This window comes from Ursus arctos, unplaced genomic scaffold, assembly GCF_023065955.2.
Source record: "Ursus arctos isolate Adak ecotype North America unplaced genomic scaffold, UrsArc2.0 scaffold_26, whole genome shotgun sequence".
Taxonomy (NCBI): Eukaryota; Metazoa; Chordata; class Mammalia; order Carnivora; family Ursidae; genus Ursus; species Ursus arctos.
The window spans coordinates 10,373,982-10,396,253 of NW_026622941.1; the positions used below are offsets into that span (position 1 = coordinate 10,373,982).

General features: G+C 42.9%; 1 pseudogene; it reads right to left on the reverse strand.

Moving 5' to 3' along the window:
* Nucleotides 1-3,385: 3,385 nt before the first annotated feature.
* LOC113257418 (GTPase HRas-like) lies at nucleotides 3,386-7,140 on the reverse strand (annotated as a pseudogene).
* Nucleotides 7,141-22,272: the final 15,132 nt, after the last annotated feature.

Consider the following 22,272-nt stretch of genomic DNA (forward strand, 5'->3'; position numbering starts at 1 on the left):
AGGACCAAGGCAAGGGGCTGGGTGCAGACCTCACTACTGGGGAGGGATGGCAGCTGAGTCCTTGGGTCCTGGGGCTGCCAGGTGTTCTAGCATACATTGCTGTTGTTGTAAAACCTGGGTTTGGATCCTGAAATACCTTAGCACTAATCAGAAACTGGGCGAGGAGGAAGGTTGCCATTACCCTGAACTGCTTAATAATGTGACACACCAGGACACGGCTCCCAAGGAGGCTGCTCCCACTTTGCCACGCATTCCGGAAGGGTCCAGACACTCCACGGGGTCCATGGCGGTGTCTTGGCCCCGCTGTCCCTGTGGACCCTCCCATATGCCACAGTCAGTCCCCCACCTGCACTCCTGGTGGGGGTCTCCAGACCTCGCTGGTCCCCTTCACCCTGGTACACCTCACTTAGGTACTTCCTGCTTCTCTGAGGGGACCCTGGGACGGCATCCAAAGGGCTCAGGAGAGGGGCTGTGTGGTGCCAGCACCTGAGCTGTCCGGGCGGCCCTGCACCTTGCTCTCCTCGCCTTCTGGGGGTGCCCTCTGTGAGACTGGGCTATAAGGAAGCTCTGGGAGCCTGATGCCAGTGCCAGGGGAGGGCACAGAGGTGTCCTCGGTGTAGTCACCTTCCATGTGGCCTGGCTCTTGCAGGAGGTGGGCTACTGCCAGGGCATGAACCAGATCTCGGCCATCCTGCTAGTGTTCTTGAGTGAGGAGGATGCCTTCTGGGTGCTGGCTCAGCTGATGACCAAAGAAAGGCATGCCATGGAAGGTAGGGGGCCGGCTGGGCTGCTGGATGGGACTTGGAGCTCAGGAGAGCCACCCTGAAGGGCTGCTCCAGCAGGGACTGCACTCTGCCTGCCTCCCCCCTGGCAAAGGGCACTGCCTCCCCAGGTTGCCTTCAGGGTCCTGTAGCCATGGCCACCAGCCCCACCATCTGCTGACCATTCTTGCATCTCTGCTGGTCCTTCAGCCTTCTGTCTGGCTGCCTGTTCGACTGCCCCAGCACCCCGCTAGCCCACACCCAGACAGAGCCCGGGTGGCAGCATGTCCTACTCCTGTGCACCCCCAGCCTGACTCCCCATCACCCTCCCCATGGGGGACACTCTCTGCCCCTCGGTGCTGGGGACCCCCTGTCCCCTGCTGTGGCCACTGCAGAAAAGAGGGTGCTGGGTCAGACGGGCCTGGTCCTTAGCACAGGACACCAACCCAGCTGGGTCTCTGTGAAGAGGAGGGTCCTCTGCCCTGCCACCCCAAGCTTGGAAGATAGTCCTGCTCTCTAGGAAGAGCGTATCCAGCCAGGGCTCAGGAGGGCTGTGGGCACACACTGGAGTCAGGGCATGGGAGAAGAGGTACATGCCAGGACTCACCCCCCACCTGGTGGGGGAGAAGGCCCTGATTGCTAGGGGGCTTGGGACCTCCTCAGGCTTCTTCATTCCAGGGTGCCCCAAACTGCTGAGATTCCAGGGCCACCATGAGCACATTCTAGGCAAAGCGCTCTCAAAGCTGAAGAAGCACGCGGTGAGTAGAAGCACCCCAGAGGCACTGTCCCCATAGCCTGGGCAGGGGTGGGGGGCATGCAGAGCCCTTCCGTATCTGGCAAGAGTCTGGTGTCTTGTTCCTTCTCCTGCTGGGCCCAGGGGCACCCTCGGGGTGGAGCAGAGCTATGGGAAGTGTGTCCTCTTGGATCCATGGGGCCCTGGCACAAGGAGGTTTCTGGCCACTGGGTGGGTCCTCAACGCTTTCTGCCCTTCCCTCAGGATGAGGAAGAGATGTGCACTGGCATTTACATCGCCAAGTGGTTCCTTCAGTGTTTCATTGACCAACCTCAGTCCTGCCCTCCAGAGGAGCCAGGCCCAACCCTGGGTGGCTAAGCTCTGTCCCTGAAAGGTCTTTGGGAGTTTCTGCAGGACACACTGTCCCAGACCTGGGTCCTGGAGGATGAGGTGGAGCTCAGACACCTTCGGGCCTCCATGGCCCAGCTATGAAGGATGAAGTGTGACCTGTCAGGTGGGCTCAAGACCCAGTCCCCTCCCAATTCACCCTCCTGGGGCAGCAGACAGTGGACAGAGCCCCCAGGGCCTTCCTCCTCGTCTCTGTCCATCTCTTCTGCTTCAGCCTTGGGAAAACCAGGCCAGGGCCGGGCACTGGGTACTCACTGTGCTGGGCCTGGGGAGTTGCTGTCAGTGTCAGGCCAGTGTGGCCATGTGGGGAGCGATGAGGATTCCCTGGTGCCCCAGCCATCTGGGGATAAACAGCCTGCTGGAGATGCTAACCCAGTCTGCCTCTTTCCTGTGGAACCTGAAGAGTTCCCCCACGATGCCCCTGGGCCTCCAGCAAGTGTCCCGAGCTCCCAGGCCTCTCCTCCCATCTCCTAGCATTGAGACACCCCCCAGAGTGGACAGGCTGGCCTCCCCAGGCCCAGCCACCCAACATGAGCAGCCTGGATCCCCTTCTGGCCAGGCCATCCTCAAGGCCAAGGAACAGCTGCAGGAGGGAACCTCCACAGAGCCCATGGCTGCACACCTGTGTCCAGGAGCCACAGGGGCCCAGGTTCTGGCCTGTCTGCCACCAGCCCAGGACCCCTCGCTGGCCTGGCTGCCCCCACAGTGATGGAATTCCCTCTCTAACCTGCCAGTGAACTAGAAGGGTGCAGGTAGGTGGCCCCTGGACATGGGCTTGAAGCCAGAACACTTGGTCCCTTTCCCTTCATCACCTGCCTGGGCCACCTCAGGGACCACACAACAGACCTGGCCCTGGAACCCCCCTGGACTCCTGTGAGGGGCTCCACCCAGCCCACTAAAGATGAAGCTGTAGAGCCCAGGACACCCCTCCTGCTCTGTGGCCACTGCAGCTCATAGGTGTGACTCTCAAGGTAGTGACTGGCACAGCCAAGACAGAGCCAGGGCAGCACTCAGCCAGCTGCCCCAGTGCCCAGCACATGGCTACGACTCTCTGGCCTCTGTGTCCACAGGGAACCCTGCCTCAAGCTCATGCAGAATCTGAGCCCCTTCCCCACCCCTCACTACCCTAACTCCCACACACAGGCAGCTGGGCTCTGCTCATCCTGCACTCCAGAGCTACCCCCATCAGGCAGCTTGCTCCTCAGGAGCTCCCCAATACAGCAGTCCCTAGGTCCGGCTCCAGCCTGAACACCCTGTGTCCCACTCCTGTCTGACCTACTGCCCTTGCCCCCAAGCCCACTAAGGGTGCAGGGCCAAAAAGAACCCATGGGGCTCTCTGGGGGCAGAGAGGTCACGGCCCTAAGGTCGTTGCTCCAGCCTGGCTGAAGGCAACTCTCTCCAGGGACCTCTGCCTCTCACTAGAGCTGTGTCAGCCCAGACTCTGGGTCCAGATCTCCCTTGGTGCCCTGCCTTCTGTGGACACTTAGAGTTCTAGGTGTCGCTGAGTCCCGGGGGGTCCCGGAGGGTCCCAGAGGGTCCCGGAACTAGAACCAGAGCCAGAGTGGCTGTCCTGTGTTTGGGGGTGGGGGAGAGGGCAATAAGCACTGTTACCTGGCAAGGGTGGGGTGGGCCAAATCCCTAGCTAGTTGTGGGGTGGGGAGCCCACTCACCTGGTGCGTCTGGTTGAGGTCTCCATGTAGGGGATGCCATAGGTACGGGCAAGGTCATGTGCCTGCCAGGACTCTACGGTGTGCGCAGCCAGGTCGCATTTGTTCCCTACCAGCACCATGGGCACATCACAGGAGTCCTTTACGCACTTGATTTGCTCCCTGCTAGGAAGGAGGTGGGAGTCAGTCAGTGGGCTGCAAGCACGGATGCATCCAGGACCCTGACAGGCAGACATAGGATAAACAGAGGGACGGGGGACCTCCGAGGGCCGACAAGCAGCTCACCTGTACTGGTGGATGTCCCTGAAGGACTTGGTGGTTTCAATGGTAAACAAACACTGGAAACCCTCTCCGGTGTGCATGTACTGATACCATACGGAACTATACTCCTCCTGGCCCTCCGTGTCCAAAATGTCTAGCAGGCACGTCTCACCATTGATAACCACTTGCTTCCTGCAGGAAGACAGTGCTTAAGGACCACCCCACCCGTCTCTCCTAGGATGAAGTGATCAAGCCACCAGCCCATCCCAGGCACCTATCCTACCCCACTCCCAGGTCCCATAAGGAGGGGACGCGCTCCTATGGAGCACACAAAAGACAAGCCCACATCAGAATTCAGGGCTGGGGAAAGGAGCTCATCTAGACGGTGTGGTCATATTCATCCACGAAGTGGTTCTGGATGAGCTGGATGGTCAGGGCACTCTTCCCCGCACTTCCAGAGCCCACCTTCCTCAACACAGATCCTGAAGGCCATTCTTGCCTCACATCCCTGGGACTCTGGAGAAAGTTCTGGTCAGCCTCCTGGCTATTGTCCTCTGAATCAGCAGCCTCTGTTCACCATTTCAGGATATGGAACCACCTTCCTCTTTTCAAGGTTACAAAATGCAACCTGTACTTGGGATTATACTCCAACCCTTTGGGAGGCCCAGAAATAGGCATTTCTGAGAAATCGACATGAATCACATTATCTGTGCCTTTGGGAGTTATTGATTGAGGGTTAGCAACTCAGAGTAGCCACCAGGTACCCGAGCTGAAGCAGGCCCCTACCCTGCCCTCCTGGAAAGAAGACCAGAAAGGGGAATGCATTTTCTGTTCAGGACACAAAGATTTACTGGAGGCCTTCATGACATTACACTGATTTACGGTTCCAACCAAACTCAAATCTGCTCTCAGCTGCCCCGTACCTGGATGTTCAGTACACAAGCAGACCATTCCAATTGCAGGGGCAGCATCACCGTGATGCAGGTCAGTGAGGGCACCTCAGGAAGTCATGCAGGAGATTGTGGCAGCCCCTCACTTAGGAAGAAAAGGAAGAGGGGATGGAGGCAGAGCCAAATAGGGTACCCTGGTTGGGGCCCTGGTTGGGTTGGATCCTGTGGCACCCTCCACAGGCTTCTCCTTGGTACACTCATAGCTTTCTGAGGCACAGCCCCATCCTCTTGGACCCCCTCACCATCCCTACAAATTCCCCTTTTCCCTGACCCCTCATCCCCCTCATCCTCCTGGGAGCCATCTTACACACCCAGAGCCCTGTTTTTTGCTCCAGGAGCCACTCTTCCCTCTAGAAGTGCCCTGAAATTTCCTGGGAGCTACCCCCCAAACCTTCATCATCCCTCTGGGAGACCCCTGTCTTTCTGGACCCCCATCTCATCACCCAACAGCCTTCACATCCCCCTAGGAACCACGTGTCCCCCTGGAGCCCCTCCATCCCCTGGGAGGCCCTCCTCTTCGGTCTTCCCCAAAATCTCCTGTCCCTTTGGAGTCCCTGGGGTCCAGCAAGAGTAGAAGTGAAGCAGTCAGGCTTGCAAAGTTGTGCAGACCAGCTGTTAGCCCCTGATATACAGCTTGGGTTCTCTCTGAGAGCAGGGGGATCCCTCCAAAGCAAAAGTCATGGCGGTTTGGCCCAGGATGTCCAGAGGTATTTTGGAGGCACAGGTGAGTGATGGTGGTGATGGGTTGGCTCTTAGAGTGAAAGGAAGGGACACTCCAGTGTGTCAGCTATAGTAGCCGAGGACATTGTTGGGCTATTTACCAAATGGCAGGACCGAGCAAAACCACCTTGAAGTGGGCTAGACTTACTTTAGAAAATCTGGGGATGCACATGAGACAACCAAGGATTTAGCTACTGGCTGATTGGAAACGTATCACAAACTGGTGCCTATTTAGTTACCACTGTGGGGAGTGGACACAGAGCCACCCCCAGACACAACTGGCATCCACTGTGTACCAGGGAAGGGAGACTCATTGTGGAGCCAGGGCTAGTGTCTGGGGGCCCAGGGTGGCCGGTGGAGTGTTGGACTAGGCATGAAGCCAGTGGGGCTCAATACCCTTCCCCTGCTCAGGCCCCTCCAGGGTACCAGGATAGACACTAGCTTCAGGTTCCATTGTCACAGGTTGTTAAATTTGTCAAATGAAAGCATTTTAACTGAACGAGTGTCTTTCCACTCTAGCATCTCCTCTCTTAGGCTCCCCCTCTGATTCCCAGAGGCCTGCTTCGAGGACCAGCTGTATTGGCCAGGGGAAAGAAGGGATGGAGGCTTGGAGGCAATCTCTGTGGGTGGCTTTGTTGTACTCGAGTTGTGTGACTATTTAACACTTTATTATTCGTTCCAATTTTTAAAAAATACAAAAATGAAACACTAAAACATTTTTTAAAAAGACATGAAAGATACTAAGTACCCAGTGAATCTGTATGGGTTAACATGGGCAGGACATTGTTTGAAATCAGGAACGTTTAGTTTGAGGTTGTTTTAACAAACAACAATGGAGTCAATTTGAAGACCTACTAGGCTTTATGAAGTGGTTACTGAATTGGGCTGTGTCCCATCTAGCAGGTGGAGGGTCATTCCAAAGGGCTACGGGAAGGGGAAGGTGTTTAAAGGCAGGACAAGGAAGTCATAAACAGAAAAAGAGATTATTTTGGGTGCAGTCACCTTCCTTTGGGGACAAAAGGGTCTTATTGAGTGGACCACCTCATCTTCCTCTGGGGATGGGGAGACCTTGTGTGACAGATGGCCTCCCTGGTGCTGACCAGTGGAGACTACATTTCCGGGGGAGCTTGGAACGAGTTAAATGAGGTATTGAGCCCCAGCTTGGTGACATGACCTAGCATAAGTGATTCTATTTTGGGCCCGCGGCTTTTTTCGAAACAGGCTGAAGGTGGTAAAAAGCCCGCCATGGACTCACACACTTTTTCAGGTGTCTCACCTCAGTGTCGACTAAGATTGAGGCTGTTTGGGGTTAATATCTCCTATCATACCTTATCTGCCATCCCTTTTCTTCTTCACAGTGGAAGGAAAAGGTAGAATTAGAGAACCATGGGGCAGATCAGTAGCCATGTGCTCAAAAATTCATTCACATTACTATACATGTAAACAGCAGGATTCTGTGCATCTGTTAAAAAGAATGAAGCAGCCTAACACATCCTGATATGGAAAAACTCCAGGAAATATTAAGTGAAATCCAGAGGAGGTGTGTTTATACACGTCAGTGTTCGTGTTTACTGACCGCTCCCTCCAAAGTCCGGGTGTCTGTAGAGAACTCCTGAGGGGCCGCAGAACACCTGCTGCATCTCCAGTACAAGGTGTGACTGTCACGAGTGGAGAGCCTGTGCCTCAGACCAGCCTGGTCATCGCTGCTGGGGGATTGCCTTTCCTATTGTCTGATGTTTTTCTCCCGTCATGGTGAAACTCATTTCACTGAGCCTCTTTCATTTTATTGATTCATGTCCTTCCCTGAAATCTCTGACTCCTTCGATAGGCTTACAGTGCCCACCTTCATTCATGTTCAGCTTATCAAACACCAGTCTCCTGTGCCACGGTTGAACACACTATGGACATCACAGGGCTGACCTTCGACACCTGTCTGCACTCAAGCCCGTATGTGAGTTGTCTGGTTTCTTTTTAAGTAGTCTTGTTTTTTACAATCAGAAAATAATCTATTGATAAATAATTTGCTGCCTGCTGCCTAAAATGTCCCTGCTTCCCTCCAAGGGCTCTCATTTCCTTCTTCTGGAGAGTGAGAAGCTTTCCAATGAAGTGGATTCTTTTTTGTCTGTCTACCTCTCTCTTATTTAGTTTCAGTAGCACAACAATGTGATTCCAGAATTCTGTACATTATTCAGTGCTCCCCACAAGAAGTGTTGCCATATGTTACCCGTACGAGGTTCTTAACGGTATCACTGACTGTATTCCCTTGCTGTACTTTTCATCCCCATGACTTCCTTACTTTATAACTGGAAGTTTGTATCTCCTAATCCCCATCCCCTATTTCCTCATTCCCTCATGACCTCCTCTCTGACACCACCACGTTTGTTCTCTGTATTTAAAAGCCTGTTTGCTCATCGATGGATATATCATCTAAGCAGAAGATCAACAAGGAAGCCAGGGCTTGGAATGACACGTTGGACCAGATGGATTTCACAGATATATGCAGAGCATTTCATTCTAAAGCAGCAGAATACGTATTCTTCTTGAGTGCATATGGAACCTTCTCCAGACTAGGTCACATACTGGGTCACAAATCAAGTCTCAACCAGTACCAAAAATTAGGATTATTCCCTGCATCTTTTCAGACCACAATGCTTTGGAACTTGAACTCAATCACAAGAGAAAATTTGGAAGGAACACAAATACTTGGAGGTTAAAGAACACCCTACTAAAGAATGAATAGATCAACCAGGAAATTAAAGAATTTAAACAATTCATGGAAACAAATGAAAATGAAAAGACAACTCTTCAAAACCTCTGGGATGCAGCAAAGGAGGTCCTAGGACAGAAGCGTATAGCAACATAAGCCTTTCTCAAAAAAACAAAACAAAACCAAAAAGCGTCAAATACACAATCTAATCTTACATGTAAAGAATCTGGAGAAAGAACAGCAAATAAAGCCTAAATCCAGCAGGAGAAGAGAATAAAGATTAGAGTGGAAATCAATGTAATAGAAACCAAAGGAACAGTAGAACAGATAAATGAAACTAGGAGCTTATTGCTTGAAAGTATTAACAAGATTGATAAACCTCTAGCCAGACATATCAAAAAGAAAAGTGAAAAGACCCAAATAAATAAAATCATAAATGAAAGAGGAGAGATCACAACCAACAGTGAAGAAATACAATCATAAGAACATATTATGAGCAACTATATGCCAACAAATTAGGCAATCTGGAAGAAATGAATGCATTCCTAGAAACATATAAACTACGAAAACTGAAACAGGAAGAAATAGAAAACATAAACAGACCCATAACCAGAAAAGAAATTAAAGCAATAATCAAAAATCTCCCAAAAAACTAGAGTCCAGGATCAGACAGCCCCCAAAGGAAATCTACTAAACCTTTAAAGAAGAATTCATACCTATTTTTCTGAAGCTGTTTCAAAAACTAGAAATGGGAGGAAAACTTCTAAACTTTTTATATGAGCCCATCTTTACCTTGATCCCCAAACCAGACAAAGACTCCACCAAAAAGGAGAATTACAGACCAATATCCCTGACCAACATGGATGCCAAAAGTCTAACCTCGATACTAGCTAATAGGATCCAAAAGTACATTAAAATTATCCTTCACCATGATCAAGTGGGATTTACTCCTGGGCTGCAAGGGTGGTTCAACAACCACAAATCAATCAATGTGATACATCACATATATGAAAGAGAGGACAAGAACCATATGATCCTCCCAATAGTTGCAGAAAAAGCATCTGACAAAGTACAGCATCCTTTCTTGATTAAAACGCTTCACAGTGTAGAGATAGAGGGAACATACCTCAATATCATAAAAGCCATATATGAAAATCCCACAGCAAACATCATTCTCAAAAGGGAAAAAATGAGAGCTTTTCCTCTAAGGTCAGGAACACGACAGGCACACCCACTCTCACCACTCTTCAGCATAGTATTAGAAGTCCTAGTCTCAGCAATCAGACAACAAAAAGAAATAAAAGGTATTCAAATTGGGAAAGAAAAAGTCAAACTCTCTCTCTTCGCAGATGACATGAAGCTTTATGTGGAAAACCCATAAGACTCCACCCTAAAAGTGCTAGAACTCATACAGGAATTCAGCAAAGGGGCTGGATAGAAAATCAATGCACAGAAATCAGTTGCGTTTCTATACAACAATGAAACTGAAGAAAGAAATTAAGGAATCAATCCCATTTACAATTGCACCAAAAGCCATAAGATAGCTAGGAATAAGCCTAACCGAAGAGGTAAACGTTCTGTACTCTGAAAACTATGGAACACTTATGAAAGAAATTAAGGAAGACACAAAGAAATGGAAAAACGTTCCATGCTCATGGATTGGAAGAACAAATATTGTTAAAATGTCATGCTACCCAGAGCCATCTACACCTTTAATGAAATCCCAATCAAAATACCATCAACATTTTCCACAGAGCTTGAACAAAAATCCTAAAATTTGTGTGGAACCAGAAAAGACCCCGAATAGCCAAAGGAATGTTGAAAAAGAAAAACAGAGGTGGAGGCATCACAATTCTGGACTTCAAGCTATAATACTCAAGTAGTAAAGCTGTACTCATTAAGCTGTAATCATTAAGACAGTATGGTACTGGCACAAAAACAGACACATAGATCAATGGAACAGAAAAGAGAACCCAGAAATGGACGCTCAGCTCTATGGAATCTTCGACAAAGTGGGGAAGAATATTCAATGGAAAAAAGACAGTCTCATCAACAAATGGTGTTGGGAAAATTGAAAGCCACATGCAGAAGAAAAAACTGGACCATTTTCTTACACCATACACAAAAATAAATTTAAAAATGGATTAAAGACCTAAATGTGAGACAGGAATCTATCAAAAGCCCAGAGGAGAATGCAGGCAGCAATCTCTTCAACCTCAGCTGCAGCAAATTCTTGCTAGACTCATCTCCAGAGGCAAGGGAAGCAAAAGCAAAAATGACCTATTGGGACTTCATCAAGAGAAGAAGCTTTTGCACAGCAAAGGAAACAGTCGAGAAAAATCAAAAGACAACCTACAGAATGGGGGAAGATATTTGCAAATGCCTTATCAGGTAAAGGGCTGGTACCCAAAATTATAAAGAACTTACCAAACTCAACACCTAAAGAACACATCATCCAATCAAGAAATGAGCAGAAGTCATGAGCAGGCATTTCTCTAAAGAAGACATACAAACAGCCAACAGACACATGCAAAAAATGCTCAGCATCACTCAATATCAGGAATATACAAATCAAAACCACATGAGATACCACTTCACACCAGTCAGAATGGCTAAAATTAATCAGTCAGGAAACAACCAATGTTGGCAAGGATGCAGAGAAAGGGGAATCTTCTTACATTGCTAATGGGAATGCAAGCTGGTGCAGCCACTCTGGAAAACAGTATGGAAATCCCTCAAAAAGTTAAAAATAGAGTTACCTGATGACCCAGCAATTGCACTACTAGGTATTTACCCCAAAGATACAAATGTAGGGACACCTGCACCCCGATGTTTATAGCAGCAATGTCCACAATAGCCAAACTATGGAAAGAACCCAGATGTCCATCAACAGATGAATGGATAAAGATGGTGTGGTAAGTGTTGAACAAAAAAAAAATCCAGACTGGAAAGGACTGCTATCTGTATCTTCTGGTGTTTATATTAAATTTCAATAATTGTTTTTGAAAAAAATTCATTATTAGAACAAATTATATAATTCCTTTTAAAATTTTGCAAGTATAGTATTATTTCCATTCTGTGAAATACGAAGTTATCCAGCAGAATCCAAACCCAGGTGTTTTAATTCTAAAGCTTATGTTTGCAAACATATGTATTTGGAGATCCACATCTCTCTGATTAAAAGTCCTGTGTGTATATAGCACAATAGAGTTATGTTTACCAGATGATGATTTTGTTATCCTATAATGAAGAAAAATGCATAATTCTGTTATATTGTATGGAGGCTATCTGCAAAACAGTAGCACTTTCCATGTAACTATAATAAGAAAATATTTTGAAAATGGGTAATGACATTTTTATATATTAGTTTGAGTTGGTTATTATGAAAATTGCATATTCTAGAACATATTAATATTTCATTAATTTTCTACATTTTTCTTCATGTCTACAGTCCAAGTAAAATGAATGCATTAATATTATTCTTCCAAAATTTTCTTGTTTTCATATTTTTTTCTTCTCTATAGCAATATTTTAAAAAATTACTTTAGTTTGGAAGTTGGGCCATCCATCACCCATGGATGATCATTACTGTTTTGAAAGACCAATCCATGATAGAAGTGATAAGAAACTCAGAAATGTCTATCCAAAATAAAGAATTTTTACTTAATCATAATAAAAGCTTTTATTATTTTTTTTAAAATGCAAGTTGTACATTCTTTTTTTTTTTTTAAGATTTTATTTATTTATGTGACAGAGAGACAGCCAACGAGAGAGGGAGCACAGCAGGGGAGTGGGAGAGGAAGAAGCAGGCTCCCAGCGGAGGAGCCCAATGTGGGACTCCATCCCGGAACGCCGGGATCACGCCCTGAGCCGAAGGCAGACGCTTAACGACTACGCTTCCCAGGCGCCCCAAGTTGTACATTCTTTCACACAATCCTTAATTTTCAAAATGAAATGAGAGAGTTAGATCTTAATCTAACACCAAATTTAGAGTCAAGTTGAAAACCACTTTTACAGGGGTGCCTGGGTGGCACAGTGGTTAAGCGTCTGCCTTCGGTTCAGGGTGTGATCCCGGCGTTGTGGGATCAAGCCCCACATCAGGCTCCTCTGCTATGAGCCTGCTTCTTCCTCTCCTAGTCCCCCTGCTTATGTTCCCTCTCTCGCTGGCTGTCTCTCTCTGTCAAATAAATAAATAAAATCTTAAAAAAAAAAAAAAAAAGAAAACCACTTTTACAGGTCAAAAATTTCACCAGTGTCTGTAATTCTGACTTAAAACTAACATTTGAAACTTTTCTTATGTTAATAAGGACATATTACTATTGACAATAGTAACATAACAAGGCTTTAAAGAAGTATCCAGTAACTGTGACATTCATTTCTCCAGACACTGTGACTAAATCAATATATTTTTCTACTATGTTTCTAAGAATTGGGGTTTTAGAAAGAAATTAAGTGATTGACATGAAGGAAATAAATAACAGAAACTCCAAATTTGGGTTTCTAGTCCCCACACCATTGTTTAACTGAATAAACCCCACTTCAGTGCATTTCTGTATTAGTGGATTTCAATGGTTTAGACAAGGTGTCATAGACTCCTTTCTCTCTGCCACCCCCTGCTAAATACAACTATAAAACTGGAATTAATGGGAGACACAAGGAAAGGAGAACGCTAGAAGGTGGAAAGAAATAGACAAAATGTTTTGGATCCTGGAATTGAGAACAAAGAATGACAGTGCATCTTATATCCCCAGCCCTGCAGAAGAAAGTGACCTAGATCTGCTGCTTCCTAACACTCAACCTGGCAATAGGAGGTGGCTCAGGTAAGTCACTCACTCTTCCTCCCTGTTGAAGAGAATCCTGTTCAGCAACACCAGACAAACCTTACGTGGTGACCCATCAGGAGACTGGCTAAAATAAGCAGCCAGAGGAAATGCTGCTGCTCCAACCAGGACACACCAGAGGAAGGTGGGACCAGTGAAGGGCATCACATGATAAGAGCACTGGACCCAGGAAAACTCTTGTTTCCTTGAGGGCATGAAACTCACATCCCAGGGGCGCCTGGGTGGCACAGCGGTTAAGCGTCTGCCTTCGGCTCAGGGCATGATCCCGGCGTTATGGGATCGAGCCCCACATCAGGCTCCTCCGCTATGAGCCTGCTGCTTCCTCTCCCACTCCCCCTGCTTGTGTTCCCTCTCTCGCTGGCTGTCTCTATCTCTGTCAAATGAATAAATAAAATCTTTAAAAAAAAAAAAAAAGAAAAGAAACTCACATCCCCAACCCCAAGAGACATTGATAGAATAGATTTTAGAATGTTATATTCACATAATTTAGTAGTAAAAGTTTAAAAACTACAGATAAATGCGTAATATCAATGAATTGCAAGAAATAGCATGTGGAATGAAAGCAGCATGTGGGAGTGAAAATGCATGCTGCATGATTCCATGGATATGGTGCTCGAAAACAAACCAAGAGACTCTTTAATATTAAAAGTCAGGACAGTGGTTAAAAAGGAGGGAGCAGAAATGACAGGAGAACACATAGGAGCAGGAGTGGGGCTGCTGGAGGTGGGAAAGTCCTGTTCATGATCTAATTTGTAATTACATGCTTCTGTTTACTTTTCATCCATCTGTATAATCCTGATGCTTAGTTTTCTCGATGTATGGCAAATTAAACAGTGAAGTTTATTTTAGACAAAAAAAAATTTACAGAAACTTGGTTGTCTATGAAAAGGAAGAACTGGAAATCATCAAATGTGCGTCAACAGCATAAAATATAAATAAAATATCATAAAGTCAAATAATGGAATATTAATTGATTTTTAAATAAATAAACTACAAATATGTGCAAAAATATAATATTGACTAAAATAAGCTTTTAATAAAATGCTGGAAACATTTAAAATCTCAGCATTTCCTCTTTATCATCGATGTAGACCACAGTAGAGTTCTTAGAAGTACAGGCCACCCAAACTCTCATTCTATGTTTGTTTGTTTGTTTGTTTTTCAAAATTAAAGTAATAACAATTGAATATGTTAACCACTCCTTTGGACAATGACTGCAATGATACACTGAAGAAAGATTATGAAATATTATCCAAAAACAATTTGAATTTTAAAAAATGAAAATTAATTTACCTATTTGCAACAGTTATAACCATTACCTGTACATAGCATGGCTATGCACCCTCACAGGCTAGTGCATAAACAGCAGCACACACACACAGTCACCGAGAAGGGTCAGTCTTGTTGTTTCACAAACAAAAATACCCATCTTTTCGTGTCCTGAAAGTCATTGATGAAAACCACATTTTTTAGAATAGTAAGGGTCTTTATCACTTATATTACAGAAGGTGGAAATTTGAGGCAATTGGCAACAATGGATATAATACTTTTAAATGGGTATTTCCTCATATTGTTACCTAAGAGGGAATTGTCTTCTGTAATCATTGTTTATGAGCATTCATTGCCTAATTTTATAATTTATGTTTCCTCAAAAAAAATTTATCATTTTCGCCTAGCCTAAGATGGATACAAAATAGAAACTGTACTACAAATATCAGAACTTTGAAAATCATTATATACCTTTATGGATCCTTGTTACCAGGGAGAAATTATTCTGCTCCAGTATTTATTACAGTAGCTAAAAAAATTAATTTCTATATAAATTAATACTGACCTCAATAAATCTTAGTAATTTTGGTTTCTTAGTTTGAAATTTGGTGTATTGCTTTGGATTGGAATAATCTGGAATAAAATTGATTTTACCAAGAAAAAAATTAATAAAGTAATGAAGATTTGGGGGAAAAGTATTTCAAAAGCCCAAAAGACCAAACTTCACCATCTCTTACAATATCATTTTTAGCTAATTTCAAGAATTAATTTGTATTTCTCAAAAAGGTCTTTCGGTATCTTAAGGCATGTCTTTGAGTTATAAAATCTGAATATATATGTATGATATTCTCATATACATGATTTTCTCTATAGTCATTCTGTTATTCAGAATAAAATTCAGAATAACCATTCCACATTTAGTCTAAAAGGATATATTAAAATGAAAGTTCTATTCTGTAATATTATGAAATATTTAGAGGCACTGACAATCATTAAAATGAAAAGTTCCCATATAATCTTTCAAAAATTTACTTACAGGGAATAATAGCTATCATTGTTACCACAGTGGACATCAAGATAAGGCAGATTATTGCTAGGAAGTCATCAACGAGTTTTTCTAGAGATGATGGTAAATCTGCAGGAAGAAAAATGAAACACTGAGAAAGAATGGATGGAGACAATTATTTATAAAGCTTACATACAAGAGAACCCAAATGCATAGGGGATCAGATACATAAACTTGGACCCAAAACCCATATCTACCATTGTAATCTTCTCTCAAAATATGCTATTGCATAATGCTTCAGGAGTGGTTGGTCAAAGACTACAAATGACAGCAATGCCTGAACAAAGTTAGTCCTCAGGAGTGACTAACTAAATTACATTTATTTAGTGGCTTACATTTATTTATTAAAGGGGTTACCAAATGCTAATAGCCCACTGTTGACCAAAAGCCTTATTGATAACATGAAGAGTTGATTAACACATATTGTGTATGTTATACGTATTATATATTAATATTCTTACAATTAAGTAACTAGAGAAAAAACTATTATTAAGAAAATCATAAGGGGGCACCTGGGTGGCTCAGTCAGTTAAGCGTCTGCCTTTGACTTAGTTCATGATCTCTGGGTCCTGGGACAGAGCCCCTACATCAGGCTCTGTGCTAAGTGTGGGGTCTGCTTGAGATTCTCTCTCACCCTTTCCCTCTGACCCTCCCTGGGTTTCTCTCTCTGTCTCTCAAATAAATTTTTAAAAAAATAAAAGTCCTTCGTCTATAATTAAGTTTAAATGAGCATTTTACAAAAACTACTACATCCTTTTATTGAAAATCAAGCTGCTTTTATTCAATCCAGGTAAATATATAAGGAATTATGTTTGGCCTTTATCATGCAATAAATTTCTTTTAAAGAATTTATAAAGGTTGAGCAAAATATAACAACATATTAGTATTTATATATATATATATACCTCCTTGTACTGATTATAAAATCCAAAGTTAAATATTCCTTGCCATGATGTTTTGTGGGTTTCACTTTAAATTATTTTGATTTACAAACCCAATTACTAATGTGTGTATGCACTGGACTAATTTCTGACAGACAATAATTTGAATACTTTAAGAAATCTTCCACTGTATTTTATATTTTATGGATATATTTTGCCCTGAAATCTTCCAACGTATTTTATATTTTATGGATATACTTTATCCTGAATTATTCAAATAAAAACACCAATGTGCTCTGTGATTTGATTACATATAGTTGTACCTCGGGTGTATCCCATCCAGCATTTGAAACTCCCACTAAATAGGGTGCCTAGTAGAAAGAAAGGAGAGTAGTGACACCTACCTTTCGTCAGCCGGAAAGTCATGTTTTTTGAGGGAGGCCAGGTTACTCTCACACAGGTCTGCTACAGCTGGGGTATGAAAGGAAAAACTTGACAACATAAATCCAGGACAAGAATACACATTACCTGTGACCTTCACAGATTGCCATATGAAAGCCCAGAGTGAAGCAAGCATGGAAAAAGTAGCATCAGTGGATCCATTGAGGTTTGAGCAGGAAATTCTCACACCTGTCTATTTGAAGTCAGTTATTTTATCACACACTTTCAGGACGTAGGACGCTTTGGGCTCTATTGAAAGGGCAAATGGACCTTTAAGTATGTCGTTCAGATTCTCCATTTCAAATGCCTCTGAAAAACTCTTTTCATATTGTACAAGATTTGGGGGGATGGAGGCTTGATCACCCATGTGGTTAACCTGTTTCTGTCTCAATCACAAACACTGCAAACTTAGAGCATCTTAAGTTTTGCTTTTAAAACTATTGCTGAATCTTGACATTACATATCTTTTCCTCATTGCCTCATCGTTGCGTTTCTACCATCACGGGAAAAGTTCTAAAAATCATAATCCCGTTATCAACAGGTATTTAATGATATTTGCTACTAATTATTCTGTGGAATTACTACATTCTCATCCATAGTACACTTGGCACAAAATCTAGCATTTCCAAAATAACATCTCTATTCTTCTGCCCCGGTTCTTACATTCAATTTTATTTTTTTAAATATAATTTACTCTACAGATTTCCTCTGACAAAAATAAATGTCCCATAGAAGGATATAATATAAATAATATTGAACTATATAATATAATTTATATTTATATATATATAAAACTATATAATATAATATATAATATAACTATATAATATAATTTATATTTATATATATAAATATTAATTTATAATTTAATCTACAGATTTCCTCTGATAAAAATAAATGTCCCATAGAAGGATATAATATAAATGATATTGAACTATATCAATCAGAGGTTGAAATATTTAATAACTGCTCATTATATCATTCATTAATTCATCTCCCAATTATGATTAACAACTTACAATTTATACCAAACTTTTTCTCCAGACCTATGAGAGGTATGAGAGGTAAAAATACTCAGACTTAATTAAATGTATGTTTGATATACATTAATTAATTCCTAATAATTATTAAGATTTTATAAGGTAGCCAGGTCTCTGTTATTCACTGAAGAGAGACAGTCACTGGAATACGGTGGTTTAGTCTACTTGAGGAAAATATAGAAATAATTACAAGTAATTGTGTAAGGGCAGAGATAGGGATGTGCACCTTGAAAGAGAGCCACAAAATCAAATTCTGGCATGGGTTGGCTTAGGGTAGAGGTTAAGAACAGTTTTGTTTTAAGAGATAGTATCTGATTTGAGTCCTAAAAAATTATTAAGCATTAATGGCATAATTTAGGGGAAGAGCAAACAAAACAAAGAAAACCACATGAAATCATGGACAAAACAAGTGGTCCTCATGGAAGCATTCACCATTAGGAGAGCAGTGAGAGGAAATGAAGACAGAAACATGGAGGGGGTAAAGAACAATCCTGGATCTTTTTTTTTTTAAGATTAAATTCTTTTTTTTTAATTTTTGTTTAAAGGTTTTATTTATTTATTTGACAGAGTGAGAGACAGGCAGTGAGAGAGGGAACACAAGCAGGGGGAGTGGGAGAAGAAGCAGGCTCCCAGTGGAGGAGCCTGATGCAGGGCTTGATCTCAGAATGCCAGGATCATGCCCTGAGCCAAAGGCAGACGCTTAACGATGGAGCCACTCAGGCGCCCCTAATTCTTTATTTTAGAGAGAGAACATGTAAGCAGGGGGAGGGGGAGATGGAAAGGGAGAAAGAATCCTCAAGTAGACTCCCTGCTGAGTGCAGAGCCCCTGGATGCAGGGCTTGAACTCAAGACCCTGAGACATGACCTAAGCTGAAATCAAGTCAGATACTCAACTGACTAAGCCACCTAGGCACGCACCCCCAATCCTGTATCTCTTTAAGCAGCTTTATTATTATCCATAGGCAATGGTTATGCAATGTTTGCATAAATCATCTGATATTGACTGATTTGAGTTTTAAATATACCACTGGTTGTTGTAGAGAAATGAAATTGACCTCTAAGAAAAGCTAGGAAGGTATGAGTTACAAGGCACCAGAGGAAATTCAAGAGATGTATGATAAGAGTGTTAATGAGGGATATCATGTGGAAATATAAACATATTCAATAATTATAATTAATAATAATAAACAATAGATTTAGGAGTGATGCTACCAAGGCTTAATAAGTGACTGAACTTTAGGAGGTGAAAAGGACACAAAAAAATCAAGAAAAATATTGGCAGAGTGCCTGGATGGCACTGTTGGTTAAGTCACTGACTTTGGCTCAGGTCATGATCCCGGGGTCCTGGGATCGAGCCCCACATCGGGCTGCTTGCTCAGTGGGGAGCCTGCTTCTCCATCTGCCTGCTGCTCTCCCTGCTTGTGCTCTCTCTCTCTCTCTGTGTCAAAGAAGTAAAATCTTAAAAAAAAAAAAAAAAGACATTTCTTGGGAGCTGATTGGTACTGGAGGTAGAGATTACTTAACATTTGCATATGTTTAACATGAGGTGCCCATCCTCAGAGTTTGGGAATTCATCCTACACAAACCTGAAGTTAACAGGTTACACATTAAAAGACAGCTTTCAAATGAATAGAGTGGACCCATTCTGTTGTATAGAAAACAAGTTGTCTGAGCCTCTGACAACGATGTTGAATTAAACCTTCTTGAAATCTGTAGATAAAGATTTCAAAACCTTGACTCCAGATGGAATCTATCTGTTCAGGTCTGCTTAAAAAACAAACAAACAAACAAAGACACACCTGTATCGCTTCTTCCTAAGTCTTAAAACAGAAATAAAGGTTCTAAGTTAGCAATCTCTCTTAAATACATCAGTATAAGTTAAATTAATTAAATACATCAATTTTCACATGATTTTCATAAAAATCCCACTTTATTTTTTTTCAAGGAACCATGTTTATTTTTTTAATACTAATTTTTATTATATTATGTTAGTCACCATACAGTACATCACTAGTTTTTGATGTAATGTTCCCTGAATCATTACTTGTGTATAACACCCAGTGCACCATGAAATACGTGCCCTCCTTAATATCCATCACGGGCCTATCCCAATCCCCCACCCCCCTCCCCTCTGAAACCCTCAGTTTGTTTCCCAGAGTCCATAGTCTTTCATGGTTCATTCCCCCTTCTGTTTACAACCCCCCTTCATTCTTCCCTTCCTTCTTCTACCAATCTTCCTATTTCTTATGTCCCATAAATGAGTGAAACCATATGATAATTGTCTTTCTCTGCTTGACTTATTTTGCTTAGCATAATCTCCTCCAGTCCCGTCCATGCTGCAAATGTTGTGAAACTGTTCTTTCTGATGGCTGAGTAATATTCCATTGTATATATGGACCACATCTTCTTAATCCAGTCATCTGTTGAAGGGCATCTCGGCTCCTTCCACGATTCAGGTATTGTGGACAATGCTGCTATGAACATTGGGGTGCATACGGCCCTTCTCTTCACTACGTCTGTATCTTTGGGGTAAATACCCAGGAGTGCAATGGCTGGGTCATAGGGTAGTTCAATTTTTAACTTTTTAAGGGACCTCCACACTGTTTTCCAAAGTGGCTACCAACTTCCATTCCCACCAACAATGTAAGAGGGATCCCCTTTCTCCACATCCTCTCCAGTATTTGTTGTTTCCTGCCTTGTCCATTTTTGCCATTCTAACTGGCGTAAGGTGGTATCTCAATGTGGTTTTGATTTGAATTTCCCTGATGGCTAATGATTTTGAACATTTTTTCATGTGTCTGTTAGCCATTTGTATGTCTTCATTGGAAAAGTGTCTGTTCATATCTTCTGCCCATTTTGGATTTGATTATTTGTTTCTCATGTATTGAGTTTGAAAAGTTCTTTATAGATCTTGGATATCAGGCTTTTATCTGTAGTGTCATTTGCAAATATCTTCTCCCATTCTGTGGGCTGCCTCTTTGTTTTGATGACTGTTTCCTTGACTGTGCAGAAACTTTATCTTGATGAAGTCCCACAAGTTCATTTTTTCTTCTGTTTCTCCTGCCTTTGGAGATGTGTCATGAAAAAAGTTGCTGTGGCTGATGTAAAAGAGGTTGCTGCTTATGTTCTCCTCTAGGATTTTGATGGATTCCTGTCTCACATCCAGGTCTTTCAACCATTTGGAGTTTATCTTTGTGTATGGTGTGAGAGAGTGGTCAATTCTTTTCATGTAGCTGTCCAATTTTCCCAGCACCATTTATTGAAGAGACTGTCTTTTTTCCACTGGATGTTTTTTCCTGCTTTGTCAAAGATTCGTTGCCCAAAAAGCCGAGGGTCTTTTTCTGGAGTCTCTATTCTGTTCCATTGGTCTATGTGTCTGTTTTTGTGCCAGTACCATGCTGTCTTGGTGATCACAGCTTTGTAGTATAGCTTGAAATCCAGCAACGTGATGCCCCTAGCTTTGTTTTTCCTTTTCAACAATTCTTTGGCGATTCAGGGCCTTTTCTGGTTCCACACAAATTTAAGGGCTGTTTGTTCCAGTTCTTTGAAAAACGTCATTGGTATTTTGATTGGGATGGCATTGAAAGTGTAGATTGCTCTGGGTAGCATAGACATTTTAACTATGTTTATTCTTCCGATCCATGAGCATGGAATATTTTTCCATCTTTTTGTGTCTTCGTCAATGTCTTTCACGAGTGATTTGAACTTTCTAGAATATAGATCCTTAATGCTCTGGTTAAGTTAATTCCGAGATAACGTATGATTTTTGGTGCTATTGTAATGGAATGGATTCCCTAATTTCTCTTTCTTCAGTCTCGTTATTCGTGTATAGAAATGCAACTGATTTCTGAGCATTGATTTTGTATCCTGCCACATTACTGAATTGCTCTATAACTTCTAGTAGTTTGGGGGTGGAGTCTTTTGGGTTTTCTATTTAGAGTATCATGTCATCTGTGAAGAGAGACAGTTTGACTTCTTCTTTGCCAATTTGATTACCTTTTATCCTTTTTTGTTGTCTGATTGCTGTTGCAAGGACTTCTAGTACTATGTTGAATAATAATAGCGAGAGTGGGCATCCTTGTCGTGTCCCTGATCTTAAGGGAAAGGCTTTCAGCTTTTCCCCATTGAGAATGATATTCGCTGTAGGCTTTTCATAGATGGTTTTTATGAAATTGAGGAATGTACTCTCCATCCCTACACTCTGAAGGGTTTTAATCAGGAAAGGATGCTGTATTTTGTCAAATGCTTTTTCTGCATTAATTGAGAGGATCATATGGTTCTTGACTCTTTTCTTGTTGATATGATCTATCACACTGATTGATTTGCAAATGCTGAAACACCCTTGCACCCCAGGGATGAATCCCACTTGGTCTTGATGGATAATCCTTTTAATGTACTGTTGGGTCCTATTAGCTATGGTCTTGTTGAGAATTTTGGCATCCATAACATCAGGGATATTGGTCTTAATTCTCCTTTTTGATGGGGTCTTTGCCTGGTTTGAGGATCAAGGTAATACTGGCCTCATAG